Genomic DNA, 15,838 nt, shown 5'->3' with positions numbered 1-15,838 from the left:
ACCCTAGCTATGTTGTTTCGGTCATCTTTCCCTGACTAATCAGTTATTACCTGTTATTCGAGGTAGGATTCTCGATTTCATGGTTTAGTATTCTGAACTGCTTTGGCAAGTCAGGTCTTCTTTTAATCCTGGATTTGTAATTATTTAACTCAAAGCCTTTGTTCTTTTTTAAATAAAAATGTTAAAATTAATTTCCTGGATGTTGCCACTAAAGATGGGTCCATAGTAACTTTCAAGCAACATGTGAGATAATATCAGTTTGTATATTTTCCTTTCATAACATTACGCAGCGCATTTCTTAACACCAGCATGCAAAGCATTGGGTGACTGCACTCAGATACTATTATTAGAAAGTGTAGACATATCAGAAGGATTGAAAAAAACAGCGTACTGTTTTTTTTTTTAAATATATGACACAAATAATCACACTGGAACAATCCTTCAGTCCTTACTGTTTTCTCACTCAGAGGAAACTCCCAATAACTTTACTATTTAACATGACAAGGCTATTTTTGTGTTTCAGTACAAGTATTGCCTGAGTAAGGACTGCAGAATTTGCCCACTATCATTAGGTATATGAAACAGGAGTTAGGCAGGTCAGAGATAGTGTTCATTGACACGGTCTGATCCTATTTCCATTTAAATCAATGAGAGTTCTATTACTCATTTCAGGATCAGACCCTTTCTAAGGAGTCATAACTAAAGTCATAAAGGTAGTACTTGACTGAGTGATTAATTGAGCTGTAATCAGTTCTTCTATTCTCTTCTTCATCCAGTGTGTTCACGGTTTAATCCTATATTCACTGTGCTTTTCAATATGATAGCAAACCAAAATAGCAAACTAAAAATGTATGAGTATTTTGCTTGCTTGTATCTGAGAGAGTCCAAAGAGAAAATCTTGTTGAATCCCCACTCCCAAACATAGAGAGCAAAGGGGGGGCTGGTGGAAGCCCCGGAGAATTGATTTGAATAAACATGGATTTGCCTGCACTGTACACTTTATCTGCTGGGTAGTCCCAGACTTCTGTATAATATGTGACCTGCTTAAAATCCATAACAAGTGTCTCCTGTCCTTCTTGCGGTGTACCCAGACAATGGATTCCTGTGCCTGCACAGAACTCCATATGGCTGCAGAGGTCTGCTTATAGAGCTTCTGGCAGAATTTGGACCTAAGATAGAATCTCTGATTGACAAATATTGTAGGAATCAAAGAAAACTACTTGTTCTTCCAAACAGCAAAATAAGCATAGAAAATACAAAAGGAAGATTAAGAGGTTCAAACATCCACTTGCTGCGGGGGGAGGGGCAAGAGACCCTGTCTGATAACAAGGCACCTGAAAGTATTTAACTGGAATTCCTGACAAACAGTTAAACATTAAAGTCTTCGGTGTTGTACTGTGGTCTCTGCTGCAAAAGGAATTTTGACAGAGTAAAGAATTCAGACTCAGGCCTTTTTATTTTCTCTTTAATCCTTTTGTTAAAAATAGTTTGAACTAAACATATGAAATATGGGTATTACATAATACAGGAAAACACTGATTAAAAACTGATATTTGTAGAAGGCAGAAATTGTGTCCTACAAAAGAAACATCTAATGCATAAATGAAAGAACATCTACATTACATATCTATCAATGTATGGCCTGTGGTTTTTGCTCATTCCAAGATAATTAACTGTGTCATTAGAAATACGGGGTTCTACAAATGGTTTTTTTAGTCTCTCATTCCTGATTGTAGTACTTTTTTTCTTTCATCTTTACATTAGTGAAAATGGGAGTTATGTTATATCTCCAAGGAGGCGAGAATATATCCCTAACTATAGAGAATTTCAAAGAACTTTTTTTGAGCAAAAGGTGATAGAAATCTCAGAAATTCCTATTATACAAATCCAAACTGCCAAAGAGCTACAACAAGACTAATTTCTTCTGCAATCCCCACAAACAAACACTATTATTTGTCACCTCTCCATTTCTAAAAATAATACAATGATACATGGCTCTCTAAGTTAACACCATCCTTTGGGTCTTTCAGGATATTTTGTATCAGCTCTTTGTCTGTTAGATTATGAACTTCATAGAGCAGAGTCTGAGGGTTAAACCATGGTCCTAGTGATATCAGTGACAAAACTCCCACTTTCTACAATAGCGAAAGGATTGTATCCTGTATCTTCCTTTTTGGTGTACACAAGCGCTGATCACACTGATCATATACACCACTAAAATAAAACCTAGCACCAGCGATTTCCTTCACAGTCCTGTTTCACCCCTCAAACATCATTTCATATACTATGTTGTGTGATATCATCAAGATCCCCATGTTTCTTCAGCAAACTGGGTTTCTTTGAATAATAGAATCTTTGCATGCAATAGTAAATAAAATGTTGTCTGAAATGCTCTCATAAAAACTGGACAAGCTAGATGGCCATGTGGATGTGGGTCACAAGAATAAAAGAATTAAGAGAAATTGAAAGACTTACAGCCTACATTAAATTAATAGTTGAACTATTTGGGTAAAGACTTAGTAATAGGATAAAGTGATTCTAAATAACTGCTTTAAATTTAATAATACGTATAATTAGAACTTATTCTGCTTTACCTTTGTGGTATTCTTTACCTAGCATATCTGCCACCCTCTCATTTACGCCATATGTAAGAAAGTAACTTTTACTGCCAACAGTTCTGTAATACAAAATAAGTAACTAAATACAGGGACCAAAGTACAGAATAGTGAGAAGCAGACTATCTGGAACCCAATGTGACAGTAAAGCATAGTGGTTTTATGGACAGAAATATGGCGATATTTGAGAATTAGGTGAGTATTAAACATCTGCATTAATGTGGACTGAAGGCCTCAAGTCTCACAGAATTTATTTATAAATTCATCCTAAAGATGCTATATTTGAAAAGAAAGGATGACGCTATATACAAATAATTATTTTATAGAAAGAGTGAAATTTCCACATTGTACTCAGGAGACCAAAATGAAAGGGAGAGGTTAGGAAGATTGTGCTTTTATTTTTTTTTATTGCAGTCCATGAACTAGGAGGGCCCCATTGTGCTATGCATCATTCAGACATATAGTAAATGACACTCCCTGCTCCCAAGAGGTCACAATCTAAAAAAACAAATAAAAGAAAACTATGTTATATGTTAGACTTCAGTGACAGGGACACAGTTTTGGACGCAGCTAAAGAAAAGTAGGAAACACCATTTTATAGAGGTTAGAAGCTTAACATGGTCAGCTGGATCTTTACTTCTACTTCCCTCTGAAAATCAACAGATTCTCCACTTTTCTGGTTTCTTAACATCCCCCTGAAGTTGGAATTGAAGTGATAGGAGCCACCAAGAAATGGTTGTTGTACATTAGCTTACTGTTCCCCATCACTATTTTTCTGCTCCATCACACATACTAGTTTTTGGAAGTATCTCAACTTTGTCTCAGTAATTTCCAGCTATATCTCAGCCACTTCTTTTCTTTTTCTTTTTTGTTATCATTTAAGGATTGGAAACTTTCTTGATGGTGCAATAAAAGATTGAGCCAGTTATATAGCTGCAATCAGGCTGAGCTCATCAATGGAGCTGAATTCAAGAAGGAGAGAGGGGATTGTTTGAATAATTTGCTCCCTGTAAAAATAAGCATCAGCCTAAGGACTTGGCATTTCCATTTTACCAGACACAGTTGTTTGGCCAAGTATTGTATAATGGCTGAAGTATGCAAGCCCCAAGATGATTAAACTGGATTCTTTTTAAAACTAGCTCAAAACTAAAGCACCTCTCCACTACATTACCTTTCTCTCCTTTCTTCCTCCTTGCTTCCCGAGCTCCTCTAGTGTTCTCAAATATGTAATAAATGTAACCACTCTTCCAATCAATTGGCCTGAACACAATTTTGAGACCACGGAGAGAATCAGTTTAACAGCTGATAAATCTTCTATCATAGAAAAGTATCTTGCTCTTGTTGGGCAATCAGCTCAATGACCAATAGGTCTTATCCATTAACTATACTAAGATCCAAAGCTTTTAAAATAACTAACAAGGGAAAAACAGTCGACAGAAGTGGGCAGTAGCAGCTGAGCAAAATTCAATATGTGGCTATCTTTCCTTAGCAACATGTGCTCCCGTTACCAAATCAATAAGTCATTTGAATAATGCCATAGAAAGCACATTGATATTCCACATTTGACCATAGCTGATTATCACAGAATATATTGGAAATGGGCAATTTTTAGAAAACTATGGACCTCAAACAAGGTGTTTTAAAAGTCAGAAGTCCTGATTAAAAGCTCATTTAATAATGCATATCTTTCACCATTTATTTTACTATATACAACTATATATTTAACCAAAAATATCACAATACATTTTTTACTGGTATGACTTAAGTGTAATTGCATATGTGTAATGGAGAGCAGAATTTGACCCAGTATATTTGAGCTGAAAACCTAAAGAATTTAGGTGAGGGTCTATCTGCAACAGCTGCCTTTTTGAACTAAAACAGCAAAACAACTGTGGTGACTATTAGTACAAGCGTGATGAATGTTAGCGTATACTGTAATGAAGGAAAGATGCTCAGAGATTGCTGCCTGCTATCTGAGCTGATGTCACACTGCTGCACTGATTCCTAATGCACAATTTATATAGACTGGAGATGCCTTCAGCACTTGTGAACACTCATGTATCATTTTCTTATTATGTATGGTGACCTTGAATGGTTTTTTAAGGGTTTGAAGTCCAGTATGAATTTATTTTGAAAGGATCACATAGCTAGTAGGAGCCTGAAGAACTGAAGCCAGTAGTGGAAGCCAACCCATTTTGGAGTCTTAGAGCAACCAAAAATAGAATGAATGGCTAGAACTTTGGAGCATCAGAAACCTTGACACCAGCTGCAAACAGCAGAACTCTAGAGGAAGTTAATGCCAATAAGATATCCAATAGGACAAAAGATTTAATAACCCAGAAGTCAAAATGATATTTAGTAAGTGTAACAGGACGATCTTCTCCTTTAATACCCTGGGGAGGTCAGGGTGGGTGGGACAGGGAGCAGCTGACAGTACCTCAGAGCAGCTTAGCAGACAGGTGCTGGGAATCAGCTGGCACAGCTGATTAGCACCTCATGACTGGCCCACACTCACAGCTGGACTATAAAGGAGAGCTCAGGCATGAAGGCAGAGAAAGTTAAGAAAGAGAATACTCTGATAAACAGAGTGGGAGGTGGCAGGCTGCCTAAGGTAGCTACTGGAGGCTAGGAGACCTCAATCTGAACTCCTGTTGTGAGTGTTGCTTTTTTGATAATTTTCTTGCTCTGTTTGGGAAGACACCAAACAGACCCCTAATAAAAGGGACAGAAACTTAACCTGGGTGTGGGTGTCTGTCTATCCCCAGTGTAGGGGCACTAGCCTACAGTAAGAATCACTCCTAACTAGAATGGTTTAACTACCAGGTTTGTTGATACAAGGGGATGGGGACATTAGTTTTCCAACCTATTTTTACAGCTTTTTACCATCACTTGCCTCCCAGTCATTCTCAAAGATTTTTCAGTGATAATTATGGGTTCTAGCTAGAACCCCTCAGACTTTGTGCTTAATAGATCTCATAAGATAAGCAGGTATGGGACAGAGTTCAGAGAAAAGCAACATAAATGACCAGTTAAGAAGCTGGAGGGATTAACTGAAGAGGAAAAATTAATTTGTATAGCTTTAAGAGATAAGGAGAGTAGCATGATAACAATTTACAAATATTTGAAGGATGTAAACACCAAGGAAAGAGATAATTTATTTAGCATGGTATAATTGGATGAAATGGGAAATAGGCCTGCTTGAATGTTACAATGGGGCAGATCAGGGAATAAACATAATTCTCCTATTTATATAGAGCAAAAGGTCTCAACACCCTGGGCAAGTAGTACAAAGGGACTTCAGTCATTATACGAGCCAGAAAGTGAACTAGTGGCTACATGTATGTGTGGCTCTGAGTTGAAGGTGTAGATTTCACCTCTCCAACCTATCTACACTTCTGCTGAGAATGACTGGTTACTCAGGCTTTACACAGGAGAAGTGACTTTCACTTGAACAAGAAAATGTAGGGTCTTTTAAAAGACAGACAAAGCTTTTACCTATGTTTAAATAATGAGCATCCATTCACCAACACAGCGCAGTGCTCTTAAGGCTCCTGAATCTGAGATGGATGGCACTGTAAAATGTGCCCGTTCAATTTAACTGTGTCTCATTATCAACCATCATAAAGTAGAACTCACATGTAGGTGATAATACTTTCCAGAATCATGATACCTATAGTTATTGAAAACATTTAGTTTTCACTGTCATCCTCACAACATATCCTAGAGGAGGAACTAATGGAGAATACTATTGTCTCTGGAGCGTGATCCAAAGCCCTCCAAAGTCAATTATGAGACTCCAGTTGACTTTGACTGCCTTTGAATCTGGCCCTTACTAACTAATTATATTCGAGAGTGAAGTGGGGGTAGAACAGAAGTTTTATGGAATTTAAAATTATTCTCCTTTTTTCCAAAACACTCTATGGACTTCCTTTACTTTGTAATAGTAGCTACTGGCTTCTACATAACTGGCGCATTAACTTTCTGAAATCCTCACCCTTGTTAGGTGACTGGGTTGGGAAATAAATTTTAGGCTTTTACCTGCACTCCCGTGTGTCACATTATTTTATCAACTTACTTACTCTCCCCTGCCTGTGATTCTTCACTCTTTCCCTTGTACGGCCTCCTCTGTCTGAAATTCTCTTCTTCCTCCCTCAGGCCACTGAGCCATCTCCTTCTTTAAGTCATGTCTTTAAGCTTTAATTTTCATTTTAGTTTTAACTGACTTTCAGTATAAAGTAATTTGTGGTCATCTTGTAAAGTGCTTTCAGATCTACTTATCAAAAAGCACCATATAAGAGATAGGTATTATTATTATTATATGACAATGTGGCACAAATTGTATGTTAACTAAATACAAACACATTTCAATCTTCTAGTTATTGACGACTCTTCAAGAAGAAACTGAAAGTTTTGTTACAATGAGACACTACTTTTTTTTTTTTTGGATGATGATGATATAGTCAGAATTCACTTCAAAATACTGAGAAAGTACATAAAAATTTAGAAAATACTTCAGGCAAACTTTTCAGAGTGTGAAAATGAAACTTCTTTAAATATATCTTTTCAAATGAATTTAGTACTTGTGAAAAGTTGTGCAAATTTGTGTAACATTGATGGTAACTGAAGCCCTTTGTTTATCCAAGAGCAAGCATTGTGTGGGGAGTGCCAATGTAAGTGTACCCACTAATGTACCATAACTTTGACCAGAGGGAAATAATTTAAGAATAGTAGAAGACAGAACTTTTTGTCAGCCATTCACTCTATGCTGAGCAGCCCAACAAAGATGACATATGCACCAAGTGTGATTTGTGTGTATGTATGTTGTGGATATATGTCCTCTAATAGAAACTGACATGACATCATCAACAAATTTCAAACAACCCTCCAAACAATCGGCATATTTTAATGACTAGATTTAATCCAGTTGCTTTGTATATACAGTTCAGCCTCCTGAGCCATTTAGTTGACATATATAAGCTACCAACTCACCCAAAGCAAAGGATCAAAAGATATATCATAGAATTTAAATATAGCCTGATCTGACAAACTGTGTAATTTGCAAACTAACTTTAGACCGATTAGTTCATCAGTGACTTATACTAAATCCTTGTGCAATCATACTTGTTATAAAATTAATGTTCTTATTGCCTGGCATGCCTGTGATGCATTTTTTAAATGTCTTGTGTCTGTTTGCTTAAAAGAGGAAGACCTTTAGAAGACTCCAGACCCCAAAATATACAAGGAAAAAAACATCTGTTTAGTTAAGTCATTGTGGGCATCTAATTAGAGTGATTTAAGGCCAGATGTATTTATGAGCCTGAATGTGGATTAAAGGAGCTTAGTTTTAGATTCCCATTTTTGAAAATCTTGACCACAGTCTTTGTCACACATATATAGGATACATGAAAAATCTTTCCTATGAGTGGAGAGCATTAATATTGATCTTTCACTGTGCAACTGTCACATTTCAGGGTACAATCCAGACAAATGATTACCTCCCCTGTAACCCTGGGTGCTTCAAATGCCCTGCTGCTGTGGCTCACAGCCTGGACACCAGCACCCAGTTAACAAATGTGTAGGTCGTACCCTGAGCATCTGTGTGCTGTAGATCCCTGGATCAGCAGGTCTGACTCCAGCAGCCTGCTTACAGCACAACAGCCCTACCCTGGCTTCCACCAGCCGTGGTTACGATTTTAAGGATGACCCCAACACAGTTCCAGTCCTGAATTTTCACAAAACCATCTGCCTAGCCCTCTCCTGGAGCCTGCAGAGAAATAACGTTTGTTTGCTCCTTTAAAGAGACTAAAGTACATACAGCTTATTAACTTAACTGAGGTAAATACACCCTTTCCTTCAAACACAGCACTGAGTTGGTTTACAAAACCAGATAATTAGCAATAGGACATAGGTTAAGTGATGCCAAGTAAAAGAAATAAAAGCAGAGATGGTTACAAGCAAATGTGTGAAAACATATCTATAAGGCTAAAACTTAATCTAGCAAGGTACAGGCTGTGTTCAGGATGGTTTCTCTCACCAGTCATTCTTCTTTCCAGCCATGACTGACTTTCCCTCAGGCAGGACCTTCCACAGAAGTACAAGGTGTTGGCTTCCTAGGTGAAAGATCTTTGCCTCAGCATGTTTCTCACCTATATTCAGTTTCCAGATACTTGAACCCCCTCTTAGTTGAAGGCCCCATCTTTCTTAGCTTGAAAGAGCTCTGGCTCTTTGTCAGTCTAATGATGGGTGCCAAAATAGCTTTCTGTCTCTACTTATATCTCTCAAAGTTCAGTGACCTTTATTCAAGAGGCAGGATGACCTCATGCTGTTCTTCCCTTCCTGTGGTCTTGCCATCCCCCAGCTAATTTGAATGTAAATGCGGCTTTCATTGTTTTCTGGTCACAACTTGCTTAATTTTATTGGAGACAGATAGATAGATGTAACATTACCTCCTATCTTGGAGAGACCTGTTTCTCCCTTTGGTCACAGACTGTAAAGCATAATATTAATGAATATCCATAATTTCTTATGTAGTGTTAATACATACAATTCACAGGGATATTAATCACCCGTGTGTTAGAGCCTTTCACAAAACACCTCACTGGATACATTTTTATAGTACAGAAATATTGTATACAATCAGTTGATTCAATTGCTTATTGCTTGGGGTTCAGATCCCCAGTCTTTATAGCCCAGATAAAGTTCCTCTAAACTGTCTCCTCTCACGCTTGTTAGGTCAGACCTGTTTACTAACTCCCCCAATATGCCTGGTATAAATACACTTTAGTTATAATTCAAGCATATATCCGTAACTCTTAATACATACTGTATACATATATCACACAGCAATATTAATGATCAGTGAGTTGTTAGTTTTCCAATGACATATTACATGATACCTTTTTAGATATAGATTATAACCATATTGAGTTGGGGTACACTGAATTCATCAGGCCAGCTGAAACTCATTACGTGATACCACGGACCCTCTTGCCCTCTGGGACTGGGATGCTCTTAGGGTCACAGCGACGTAATTAGGTTGACCTATCTCCTCCACTGTAAATGTAGCTAGGTTGACAGAAGAATTCTTCCATCAACCTAGCTACCACCTTTCAGAGAGGTGGATTAACTACATCAATGGAAAAACCTCTTCTGTCAATGTAGGAAGCATTTACACTATGATGCTACAGCAGCACAGCTGCAGTGGTGAAGCTGTGCCTCTGTAGTGTAGACATACCCTCAGATTTTCCCCTTTTTATGTTGATTACTGTATGTGCAAAGATATGGGGATAGAATTAAGTATTATGGTTGAATCTCCAGAGTTTCTATTGTTTAGGGTGTCTTTCAAACTATAATGCTCCTTTGATGTTTAAGTGAGATATGGCTACAAACTTCACAATAACAACACTTTATCTACTAACTTCCTTAAATTTCTAATCTTAACCTAAAAAACCTAAAGTATGTAGATGTATGGCCTTATTTTTTATACAAATTTTGAATCCTTTAATCTATTTGTCAAGTGATTTTTCTTTTAATTTGTTTTGAGAGGGGTAAGAAGGGGAAGTTTATTTTGAGGAGGGGTTGGAAGAAATCATCAAAAAACGTAATATCATCATTAAAATGTATTTTAGACTTATTGGGTTAAATATGGATGTCCTTACTCAGTCAAAGGTCATAGTGAAGTCAATGGAATAGTAAGGACTACATTGGGGAGACTGCAAGATTTGGTCCTTGTAATTAAAAATTCTAACTAAATCTTATGTTAGGCAATATGTTTTTAAAAGTTAATGGTTATCATAAACTCTATGTGTAAATATGCAGACATTATAACTCTTAAGAACTTTGTATTCAGAGATCATAGCTAATATTAACTAATTTGACATGTTGACAGAGTTTATAATGGTTATAAACAGGCTATTTCTAGGTTCACATCTATTATAAATGCTGCACAGAAGCCAGTGGAGATTATTATAGTTATGAACAACTATTTCAATGCTCCTGGCTATTATAAACTCATTGGAGAAGCCAACTAGGCTTATAATGGTCGTGAACTGACTATTTAAAGGCCAATTTACAAACTCCACCAGGAGGCCAACTGGGTTTATAAAGTTCATAAAATGACTATTTTTCAGGAATTGGAACTCTAATTTCTAATATTATTTATTACAAAAATATTTATTATTACAAAAATCAGCCAAAAGGGCCAAATATCACTTGGTTTCAGCCCATGTATTTAAAACTGTGGAATTATACCAAAAATAAATTTGGTTCATTATGTTTACATCTGATAAGCAGTCTTGTCTGACTTTTGAGTTTATCCTGATTTCATCATCATATAGTATTTTCTGTATGGAAATGTTCACATTTATGAAAATTATTGTCAAGTTGGGGACACCATTTTTTGCAAGTCTGGGTGGCTATCTAAGTCTCAAAGCATTTTTTGTGGCGTATTTAGAATGTTGAGTTTTAAGCTGAAATTGGTTGTATAGTATTTCTTCTGGTATATTGATTGGCTGTGCCTGCCACAGGTGTTCAGGAGGGAGAGCAGAAACTGTTATGACTCAGTTTCACAGTGGGGAGAGGCTGCATTTTGTGGGTTTTCCTCTGAGACTGTCAGAAATATAGTGTCTCTTGTATTTCCAGGGTCCTAGGATTTTCCTCAAAAACATGCTTACAAAGGCTTACATCCGTGTCAAGAAGCAGGTAGCAGCTCTGTGTTGTCTGTGCTGCAAAGTGTGTGTGGTGGGGAGAAGGAATTCTAAATTAGGATCAGTGATCATGCTTGGTAGCTCCTTGGTGGAGATTAGAGTAAGCCACTGATACTTTCCTCCCCGTTAAATAAGAAGACACCAAGTACAGATGATGGGGGTTTGCCAAAGAAAACTGCTCTACTGCTGCTCTTTGAAAGTGGTATATAGAATGGCTTTGACTTTATTTCTGCAAACGTGAAATATTGAGTTGATGTGGCTTTTTGTATTTTCACATTTTGAAAGAAACATTGTCAAGATTTTCCAGAAAAATAAAATGTAGGAAGCCTCAAATCACCTGAATTTGACGTGAAAAATCAACAACAAAAATTGTCACCACTCTTGCATAATTCTGTTTTAATGAACAGGGGGAAAAAAGATCGCTAGCTTGCAGCCATTCCAATCTCCTAAGGTTAAACTTCATGAATATTTAGATATGAGACTTCCAGTGACATAAGGAGTCAGTGGAATATCTGTGTACATTTTGTGCTGTAGATGGTAGTTGTGATTCCATTTTCTACAAATTTTCCCCTGTGGTTCTGGTTGGATTTATCACATAACCTCAAATTTCCCCCCTAAATCAAAGTAAATTATGCAAAAAATACACCAGTACAGTGGTAAGGTTGAGATTTTAATCACGGAAAATGAAGGAAATTTAGAGTAAAAGTTCAAACAGGAGTCAGAACTCCCATCTGCTCACATATAGACTGTGGTGCTCCTCATGATCTGTAGGCCAAAAATGGTCCTATTCTCCTTTTAATCCCAGGACTCTCGTCCAACATGAACACACTGCATTCAGTTAATTTCTGGAGTGGGAAATCTCCTGTGTTTAGACCAGATGCAAACAGCACAGCCACACTATATCCTTGATAATTCCCTTTCAGTCCATGTTCTACCAATAGGGTCATAGGAGCAACAAGATGGAATACAATGGGGGAATCTGATCAACATCTTAGATGTCTACACACAAATGCAAGGACTATGGGAATGAACAGGAAGAACTGGAAGTCTTAGTACATAACTAAATTATGACTTAATTGTATCACCAAGACACAGTAGGATGAATCTTATGATTGCAATATCGCTACAGAGAGGTACAGCTTGTTCAGAAAGGAGAGGCAGGAAAAAAAGGGAGGAGGTGTTGCATTGAACATCAAGAATTTATATGCTTTTTCTAAGGTCCAGAAGGAGGTGAGACGCAGACCAGTTGAAAGTCTCTGGGTGAAGGGGGAAAAGAGGGGTGACATCATTGTAGGAGTCTACTATAGACCACTAAATCAGGAAGAGGAGGTGGATGAGGCATTTCTAGAACAAAACAGAAATACATAAAACACAAGACCTGGTAGTATTTGGGGGCTTTAACTACCCAGACACCTGTTAGAAAAGCAATATGTCTAAGCCCAAAATGTCCAGTATGCTATTGATATGTATTGGGAACAACTTTTCATTTCAGAAGGTGGAGGAAGTAACCAGGGAAGCAGCCATTTTAGATTTGATTCTGACTAATGGAGGAATTGGTTGTGAATCTGAAGGTGGAAGGCAATGTGGGTGAAAGTGGTAGTGAAATGACAGATGTCATGTTTCTAAGTAAATGAAGGAGTGAGAGCAGCAGAATAAGGACATAGGATGTCAAAAAGGAGACAAACTCGGAGAACTGGTAGGTAAGTGCCCATGGGAAGCAAATTGAAGGGAAAAGGAGTGCAGGTGAGTTGCTAGTTTCTCAAGGAGACAGTATTAAAAGCACAACAGCAAACTATTCCAATGCAAAGGAAAGATAGGAAGAATAGCAAGAGACCAATATGGCTGTATCAGAAGCTCTTTAATTACCTGAAAATCAAAAAGGAATCCTACAAAATATGGACAAATTGCTAAACGTGAGTACAAAAGAATAGCATAAGCATGTAAGGACAAAATCAGAAAGTCTAAGGCACAAAATGAGTTACACCTGGCAAGGGACATAAAAGGGAATTAAAGAGGTTCTATAAGTATATTAGGAGCAAGAGAAAGACAAAGTGAAGGTCCACTACTTAGCAGAGAAAGAGAGCTAATAACGGACAACACCATGAAGGATGAAGTGTTTAATGCCTATTTTGCTTCAGTCTTCACTAACAAGGTTAATTTTGACCAGATGCTTAACACAATTAATATTAACAATAAGGGGGAAGGAACACAAGCCAGAATACGGAAAGAACAGCTTAAAGACTATTGAGATAAGTTAGATATATTCATATTAGACCTGATGAAATTCAACCTAGGATATTTAAGGAACCAGCTGGAGCAATTCTGGGAAAGATGACTGAGGGTGGACCTGATAACAGTTTTCAAATATATGAAGAACTGTTATAAAGAAGAAGGTAATCAATTGTTCTCCATGTCCACTGAAGGTAGGACAAAAAGTAATGGGTGTAATCTATACTAAGGGAGATTTAAGTTACCAAGGGAGATTGTGCATTCCCCATCACTGGAGGCTTTTAAGAACAGGCTAGACAATCCTGGTCTAGGTATATTTGGTCCTGTCTCAGCACAGGGGTTAGACTAGATGACCTCTCAAGATGCCTTCCGGCAATATATATCTATGATTCTATATTCCGGGGTGGTGCCAATTATACCAAGATAGTTCTTACTAGGTTTGAGTGGTGCATGCAAAGTCCGGGGCCTTGTCCTTAATTTAATCATGAAAGGTGGGAAACTTTATTGACCATCAACCCTGCACTAATCAGAATGAACAGAAGACTAGATAGATAGATTCCTTGTTGGCAGACATCCCATCTTTTTGAGAGTTAACTACAGGAAAAACCAATGGGACTGAATTTAAATATTTTGTTCCTCCTACTTACTTTCTTTCTGCCTTTTCTCTCCCTGCCTATTATTACAGGAATAGAGAAATGAATTAGCATGTCCAATAACCACCTGGGCAGAAGGTCTGAAGCTGTTAGTTACCTAGGGGCTGAGATCCCCACCTCCTAGGACTACCTTGAACCCTCACACTCTGTGCTTCCTTCTTTTACCATCAACCAGTCCAGCACCCATGTCACTCTGTGTCCATCCTGCCCTCTTGTAGTCAAACATTACCTCCTGGATTTTCTTCCCCACTTGCAGGTCCAGGGCTGCTCCCACTGGTCAGATGCTCCCCAGCTCCAAACCTCTTCCTGGTGCAGCGACCCCACTATCTACTTCAATTCTCTCTCTACCACTCTGCGTTGCTGCCCCCCTACTCACCAGATACACACCTTCCCACTTTCACAGAGAATCCTCTCTCTCCAACTGAGTACTCCTTGTAGAAATACAGACTTTATCTCCTGGAAAATGTTTTGCTGGAGAGTGTTAGAAAAAAGTCAGCCTGGGAAGTGGGAGAGAAGGGGTGTCTCCAGTTTCCACACAAGCATTATTTACTTCCCATAATCTCCCGTCCTGTCTCATCCAGTGCAGCCCTCCAGCCTGTTAACTCTTGCAGTTCAGCCCCACCCCCCTGAGAGAAGAAATCCATCCCTTTTGCTTTTCCGTGAGACTCTCCCTCCTCCTTGCCCCAATCCCTGGGAGAACAGACTCCTCCCTTCTGGGTTCACATTCAGACCTTTCCTTCTGCTTTCACAATGAGAGAACCTAGCTCCTCCCTAGAACATTTTAGGATAATTAATTACACTAAAACAGTCCAGCACAGAAATTTATCAAAAAGCCAACTCTACTCACCATGAAGTGATGTGACCTGCCTGTGTGTGAGCGAGCCTCGGTACAGTGTCCTTCCTGTCCCGTGCTTCTTTGCTTGTCTTAGTGCAGGCTGCTGCCTCCCTGCTTGCTCTTTACGAAGTAGTAAGGAGGCTAATTTTAGGGTGCTTCATCATCCTGCCATGGAAAGACATGGTGTCATGTCAGAATCAGCAGCATGTGGCACTACTTGGAGCTGCTATTTTATAAGCTAAGATTTGTGTTCTCAAATTAGCCTCTGAAGGACAGAAATGACTCAGTTATTGATATAATATTTCTAGAACAATGTACCTAAAGCATTAAAGATCAGTATTTCATCCTTAAAGAAGTAATCAAGAGAACATTTTAATTACACTAGGATTGCTGTCCTATTATCCAACACTTAAGACACTCTGGATACAAAGATTTGGGTCAAAAACTAGTGTATGGAAATTTTCTGGCATTTCTTTAGCACTTAGCGTATTGCCCCATTAATATAATTGAAACATTCTTACAACAGGGCAGAGGTCACCAACCAGTAGATCGCAGACCAGTCGATCACGATAGGGTTACCAACCCTCCTGCAGCCAGAGCGGGAGATTAGCTGCTAGCAGTCCAGCAGTGCAGGGGGGCTAAGGCAGGCTCCCTGCCTGTCCTGGCCCTGTGCTGCTCCCGGAAGCAGCTGGCATGTCCAGCAGCAGCTCCTGCGGGGGAGAGGCAGGGGGGTCTCTGTGTGCTGCCCTTGCCTGCAGGCACTGCCCCCACAGTTCCATTGGCCGGGAACAGGGTAAGCAG

At 38.6% G+C, this 15,838-nt stretch overlaps 1 protein-coding gene across 1 annotated transcript in view; it reads right to left on the bottom strand.

The window, feature by feature from the left end:
* MYPN (myopalladin) overlaps positions 1-15,126 on the bottom strand; it is a 136,408-nt gene extending 121,282 nt beyond the window's left edge. The window contains exon 1 of the mRNA XM_074958881.1: positions 15,050-15,126. The gene's annotated coding sequence lies outside the window, so the exon portion shown is untranslated. The remainder of the gene's footprint in view (positions 1-15,049) is intronic.
* Positions 15,127-15,838: the final 712 nt, after the last annotated feature.

The sequence above is a fragment of the Natator depressus genome, chromosome 7, assembly GCF_965152275.1.
Source record: "Natator depressus isolate rNatDep1 chromosome 7, rNatDep2.hap1, whole genome shotgun sequence".
Classification (NCBI taxonomy): Eukaryota; Metazoa; Chordata; order Testudines; family Cheloniidae; genus Natator; species Natator depressus.
The sequence above is the reverse complement of the archived record's forward strand: the minus strand, read 5'-3'. Positions and strand labels throughout refer to the sequence as shown.